This window comes from Aplysia californica, unplaced genomic scaffold, assembly GCF_000002075.1.
Source record: "Aplysia californica isolate F4 #8 unplaced genomic scaffold, AplCal3.0 scaffold00255, whole genome shotgun sequence".
In the NCBI taxonomy this organism is placed as follows: Eukaryota; Metazoa; Mollusca; class Gastropoda; order Aplysiida; family Aplysiidae; genus Aplysia; species Aplysia californica.
In genome coordinates, this window is record NW_004797525.1 from 834,287 (window position 1) to 841,786 (window position 7,500).

A 7,500-nucleotide genomic window follows, 5' to 3' on the forward strand; every position below is an offset into this window, starting at 1 on the left:
GACAGAAGATTATACGTGTGTAGTGGGAGGGGGAAGACAGAAGATTATACATGTGTAGTGGGAGGGGGAAGACAGAAGATTATACGTGTGTAGTGGGAGGGGGAAGACAGAAGATTATACATGTGTAGTGGGAGGGGGAAGACAGAAGATTATACGTGTGTAGTGGGAGGGGGAAGACAGAAGATTACACGTGAGGGGGGAGGGAGGAGACAGAAAGGTACACGTGTGTAGGTGATGAGGGGTGCTGTTGTTAGATTATTAAATTGCTGTGTATTATCAATATGTGGAATGGAAACAATAAATCTTGGAATGTTGATCTCTTAGTTACCATAATTTAATTTAATTATTTCCCTGTAATTGTACCTAATTATACTTTCATTTTATGTTAACTCACATTTCCTTCCTTTCTGTTTTACCACATGTGATCATTCTTGTCTGTGAGGCTAGAGAGGCCAGACCTCATGTCACTATTTCATATGTGCTGAAGAAATGAACCTCCATCAGACAAAGAGTCTTTATTTTATTTTGCCTACTTGGTGGTTATAAACAACAATAGCAGTAATTCCCATTGCAACAGTTCTGTGGTGAGAGAAAGTTTCAAAGACAAGGACTGAATTTTTGGAAATATAACAAAACATTCTCGAAATTTACACTCAAACAAGCCTCATTCTTGGAAATCTGCTAGAGCCAATCTAGAAGGATAAACTGTTAATATCGAAATAGTATATGTGTATATTTGCATGAATGCATAAATATATTACAAACTAGACTATCTCACTTATCCATCTTGATATACAGTTTACAAACAGGAACAAACCATGATGTTTTGTCATTATTGAAATTAAAACAAACATAAGAAATGATTATTTACATTAAGTTTCAAATCTACTTTTGAAAGATATATTATATCAAACTGCATTGCACCTACAGTCATATTGTATGGTAGTGTGTGCTTTGGAAATAATCTATATTAGGCCCTACAATAATAATAATAATTGTTTCAAAGTAAAGAGCAAACCAAACTACCTTCAAAACCAACAAATTCCCACCACATGAAAGCTAAAAAAATCTGTGCACAAAAAAAAACCTAACCCACGTGTTCTTTCGTTTGTTCTTTATAAAAATGGCAGAGAAACTCATTACTCCGGTAAGTAAAGTAATCAAACGACAGTTTGACAGTGTATGTGAAATTGATAAAAACCAAAATGTCTCCCTACACCCACAAAGGGGAATCATATAAATTGAAAGGGCTTAAACTGGATGTATTATATATTTAAAAAACACTTCCTACAGCACAGCACACATGGTGAGTGTGTTTTCCGCACAGAATATGAGCCACTCTGTAAAATTACTGAACACTATAATGATCATTATTTTCCATTATGTCCTTTTTTGTTGTTTAAATTTGGTATAATTCAATTAGTACCTAGAAAAGATCATGACCATTCCTTTCTTCTCCTTAAGAGAAGGAATTTCCGAAGAAACAGTTCACCTATCAGAAACTCATTCATATAAGTATATATTATTATACATTATTACTTCCTGTCAATCTGAGAATGTCACTGTATTAGAAGCAATGAAAACACTCAAAGTGCTTGAGTCTTTAAGACTCTTGATCTCTGTTCACACAACAAGTTTACTACCAGTGCAAAATTTTTCATAAAAAACAACTTGAGATATATGAGGTGAATTGAGCTGGAGACCATCAACAGTCTATGATACCTTTAACAAAGCTCAAACCAAGCACCAAAAAAGAAGCAATGAGTTTTTCTCACCTTCTGGAGTAGACCAAACATAAAGAACGTCAGTCTCGTGTCATAATCGTCAGGAGCACGTTCCTCTGATGTCATATCTCATGCTGCGGGTGTCTTCTGTTGTTCCTGTTTTCCTCTTCAGAGTTCAGAGGATTGTCAGTTCAGTGGTATTTGATTGACTGAGTAGGTGTTTTACGGCATAATCGACTCAATGTTGGTCAGTTCAGTGGTATGTGTGTGCGTAGTTGTGCCTTGGTAACAAGAGAAGAATCCTTTACTTAATCATTCCAACATTTTGTGCAGATGTAAACTCTTGCTCAGAGGTTGATGTACAATGACCTGCCATTTTTCGACGTCGCTGGCTGTTCTCGAACATTCTGTTTCTATCCTATTTTATCCCAATCCATACTTTGATGTTTGTTGGTCCACCTTGCGTGTTGCCCATCTTTAGCCCTTGTGCCCCACATCTTCTTTCGAGAACTTCCTTCTTAAAGGCTTGGTGGTGTCTTATATGTCCAGAGTATTGTATCTTTCTACTTTTCATTTTGCTTCATAGCTAGTGCTCAAAGGGCATCCGTTTTGTAATACGCTGGAACACAGACAACATTTAGTTGTAAATTGTTAACTTTTTTTCTTTTTCATAGTTTTCTTTTCCCACTTTGAGCTCACAAAAATGACAAGCTTCTGACGTGAATGTGTTCTGTTGGGGGGTTTTTGTCATAGATGGGTAAAATTCTTTTCCTCCAAGTGGCAAGTCTAGTTCAGAGCTGGCCTCACAATGGACATTATGGAAAACTCTGTTCCTCCATCATTCCCAGCACCTTCCACTGACATATCATCCTGGCTATATCTCCTTGGTCATTTGTTGTGGCCTTTTTAAAGCTTATTGTCCTCTGAAAAATCATTTTGCTGTCTTTCTGTTACAATGGCACTACTTAAATTGTTTTGACTTAAATTGTCAAGTTTGGAAACATGTTTTCTGTTGGATTTTTAAAATCAGTACAATTCAGAACCTTGTGTTTTTTCTGTACTGAGGAGAAAGTAGCGGTGTCTCTGTAATATCCCAAGTGCAGATCTATGTGACAGTAATTCTTTTCATCTAGAATGACATTTTGTTGTTGTAAGAAAAGACGAGTTTCTATGTTGACGATGGAATGTTCACATCTCAATCCTGTCAGAGTATCACAGCCGTGGATGTCTCAAAAACAAAACAAACAGCTCTGATGCCAGCAGTCATCTTGAAGATTCCCACACCCTTAGTGTTCTAAGAAGAAAAAAAAACTAAAGCAAGGGAATGGGTCAAGTTGGGCATATTAGAGGACCAGCTCATCGCAATCCTAATCAACTTCCAAAGGAAACAATTCGTCCACAACACTTTATGAGGACACTGGAGGAAGTGATGAGCAGCTGGGGATACCAGCTCTGGAACTGAGCAAACCAGCAAGTCATTGAAGTATCTTTGCTTCTGTGGCTAATCTGGGGTAAAGATATCCAGCAATCAAGAAAGCCATCGAAGTACCTTTGGTTTAGGGGTAAACCTGGTGAGAAGATACCGAGCAACAGAGCAAGTCAATCAAGCATCTTTGGTTCTGGGGTGAACCTGGTGTGAAGACACTCATGGGGGTGTATCTTCCATATGCCTTGCTCATTGTCTCCCACGAGCAGGAAAATACTGAGTCTTGTCATATGTCTGGAGGTCTCATCTACCTCTCTCCTCCCCTCACCAGCAGTGTTGAAGCTGGTAAAATTATGTTTCAATTATCAATAAAATCAAGTCAGTTGTGCGCGTCAGACTAGAGAGCCATGGACTTCATCAAAAGACTCGTACCCAGCGTAACCTGGGTAGTCCGGCTCAGGGACAAAGGCTGGGTTGTCTCCGCCATACATGGGGGGAGGGGGGATTATGCCATTTCCAACTCCTGAAGGGTTCCGCCTCACGCCCTTCAAGGGAGAAGGTTGTTTCTGTCTCTGTGGCTTGGGAGGAGGGTCTCCACGCTGTCGGCCAACCTGAGTCACGTCCGGCTGCTTACCTCCCCTAGGAGCAACCACTTTACCTTTGGGCGGGCCTCGAGCCGAGATGTCTGAGCTGCTAGGTGAGTCTCTGTCAATGTCCGACAATCGTAGGTCAGACATTGGTCGCCACATGTTCAGTCCATTAAAACCTGTCAAAGTACTCGGAGAAATGATCCCTCTATTTGGGTTTGACAATTCCTCATTTCTTTTATTCTTAATGGGTACAAAGTCAAAGCTCTGAGATCTCGGGTGCACTGTGCTGTTTGGAGAATTAGAACGAGCCGGTTTGATATTGCTTGTGCTTGCCCTCTTCGCTGGGTACTCCCCTCCCACTAGGTTAGGCTGGAGATAAATGTCTTCTCTATCAGCCGGATTCCTGGCTGCCAGCTGAGCTGGTGTTGTAGAACTTTTCTCCATCTTCTTCTGCGGAGTGGGTACAACATCGGGCGTGGTGATCACACGTGGGCCTGGACTGGGTCGTCCAAATGTACTCGCATTTTCATCCGATGTGATGTAGAAAATGGGTCGTCTGTGTGGTCCTAGTGCAGACCCAGTGTCCGTATCAAAGACGCTTTCAGAACCGATGTCGCTCGCCGGCTCTGGAGAGGAGAGTTGTCCGTTGGAGACGATCCCATTCTTCCTGGAGTCATTGTCATCATTGAGCCAGTTGAGATGCTGAGCGTGGATGCTGTTGCTGTACAGCGGACTATTTGGGTCGCCGAGACCGATATGCGCCAGGTAGCTGATGGTGTAGCGCGCCTGCTTCCGCTTCTTGTGCTTCCTCCACTTCTTGTAGCAGCACCACAACAACAGCACCACAACAGCCAGGAACAGCAGACAGCAGAACACAATGAGCACGATGTACCCCGTGTACAGCCCTGAGTCGCCGTTGTCGTCGTCGCCAGGGGGCGTAACTGCGGTAGAGTTGTCCCCCCCACCTGTGGTCTGAGGAGGAAGTATGGTGGTTGCGGGTGGGGGGGGAGTGGCGCACTGAGCGGCAGGACAGCCTGTGGTAAGAAAAAAAAAAAATTCAGCTTCTGACTTTTTGTTGTTAGAAGGTAGTGGAGCATACACTGTAAGTACCTACTCTAAGGTATTGAATAAGAGTGCCCCGATTATTAATTTTCATCTATTTTGCGCAACCCTTCTCCTTATTCCATACCCCCCGTTTATTATTTTCTAGACAATCATTTGAAGCATATCTAAAATCTAGATATCAGAATGAAACTGTCTTCTTTTTTGTAAATGGAAAATTACCCTCAGTACTAGTACTGGTACTGGGTTGGCTACCTTAATGTTCTGTGCATTTTAAAAACTTTTGTAAATTGGTTTATATTTTTTTATGAAACTGGTTTGTTCCTAAATGGGAAAAGTTGTCACAGAAACTTACTTAAATCAGTAAAATTTCATGATCTCTTGTTCTTTTATTCACTGAAGGAGAAATAAAACAGATTTGTTCCAACTAGTAAAAGGTTTGAGGTTGAACATGCCATTCCCCCCCCCCCCCACCCCCCACCCCCCACCCCCTATCCTTTTTATTCCAACCCCCTCGTTTATCAATTTTTGAACACTCTTTTATTACTACCTCCCCCTCCCCCTTTTCATTCTTTACCTCAGAGTATACTATTAGTACCAACTGCTTTTTCTTTATTATACTGCTTATCCGGAAATGTTGAAAAACCCATTATCTCTCATTTGAGAGCAGACGTTTACTTTGTGTATTGTAGATTATTTCATTCAAGGACTGTAATGTATTGTACTTCCAGATACTTTTATATTTCTTGTATTTTTAGTTCATACATATACATATATAATATATATATATATATATTTTATGTTTTTGCTTTTATGCAGCCTAACACTGTCTTCCATTCAGATTCAGTCATTAGTCCTATCTTTTTCATATGTTTGATCACATAATGATTAGTTGAGGCCAGTGTGAGGAAAAAAAACCCACATTTAAGTACTTAAAGTAAATGCTTGCTCATTTTTAGCCCATTTAACAACCAGGAGGTGGTTGGTTGGCTGGCACTTTGCTTTGGTTTGCTCTTGTCAAAAATCTATCGTCTTTATCTCTCTTCTTTCTTTTCTTCGTATGTTACTCTCTCGTTAAATCTCTAATCTTCGGCACTTTTATGAACTGTGCTGCAAGTGCAGTAAAATTCTCATTAAAACCTGACTCACAGTATTGTAGTCACCCATATATAATTTAATATAGAATGGCATGCCATGACCCCAAGACAAAGGGTTGTAACTAAGAAAACCCAAATTTTGGAATTCTTAACCAGGGGCTGTCCTGCCAAGGGGAAGCAACAAAAAACATATGAGGGTAAAAAAAAAGCAAACAAAAAATGGAAAGCTCAAAACCGTTTCTAACATACACATGGCATAAAATATCTACTTTTGGTGCAAAAATGAAAAGAAAGTGGAAAAAAATTAAGTGATAAATAAATAGGTTCAGTAGTGCTACAGAGGAATCGGTCAAAGATAAACAGTAACCCTTTAAAAGACATAAATTAGTGAAAATGGTGAACGGGTATAGGTATAAAAAACCTATCAACACTATTAAGTTATTTTAGAGGTGGGACCTCCAAGTTTAACGTCCATCTCCGAAAGGAACCTCCGAACTCGCAATCTCACGATTACATCAATTTCTTCCTAATATCAGGCCTCTTTAGCTTTATGTTAAAAGTTTATCATAATTGATTGATTAAGAAGGCGTTTTACAGCATTATTGAAAGTTTATCATAATCAACCCTGTTGACAAAACTTAGAAGAAACCGATGAGATTGACAACTGTTGCTAGTCACAACAACCTGCTGCACCAGAGAGCACCATATACTATTTCAACACAGAAGCTAAAATAATTTATTAAAGCACAACAGACAAAACAAAACAACAAACAGTTTACTGTTTTATGGACTCATCATTTCTTACAATTGATAACGAATTTTCAGCTCCTGTTGTTGTTTCAATTTGACCTGAACGCTAACTTACAATCCCCAGAATACGCTATATTTACCCTGACCTCTTCATCTAAAAATAATAAAAATGCACATTGAGGACCTCTATGCACTGGTTGTCATTACATATTATATTTATCAAAGGTATAGACTACTTTACCAGAACAAAATCCCACTCAAATAGAGGTAGGCCTATTAATGAAATTCTGTCCTTGAATTTTTCAAAGTTTATCAGTTCAATATTGACATTCACAGAATAGAAAATTTATTTCAGTTGGAACGTATTTAAATGTAATGAAACATAGATTAAACTTCTCCAGACCACAAGATTGCAGGCTACATAAAAACGAAAGCGGTAAAATGGTGCGCAAATACAGAGCTATAGAACCACTGCACATAGGGCACTCTGAAATTGGGATTTGTTTTACTTTCACTCCCATCTCATGCTTAGGTATTGTATAGCATTTTTCTGATTGATTTTTATCCATTTTTCTTGAACTCAAACTTAAATTTCATTGCAAATTATTAGTTTTTGAAATATTTGATGTTAAAATTTTCATTTGAACTACAGGCGCCTACTTTATTTTGCGTCATTGTGTTTTAATATTTCTTTTATTTCTTAAAATCTGAGAAGTTTTAGAGACATCGCCCGCCCCCATGCCTTTTTCTGTTTTTTCCCGTAATCTGATACTTTGTAATAAGGGTTGAGATTTCCATTGATTTGCCACAGTTTTAGTGCCTGTATGTGAGTCTAGCAATCAAAAGTACGT

General features: G+C 39.1%; 1 protein-coding gene across 1 annotated transcript in view; it reads right to left on the bottom strand.

Annotated features, from left to right (window-relative positions):
• LOC101864529 (laminin subunit alpha-3) overlaps positions 1-7,500 on the bottom strand; it is a gene marked incomplete in the record, with an annotated part of 89,799 nt that overhangs the window by 24,192 nt on the left and 58,107 nt on the right.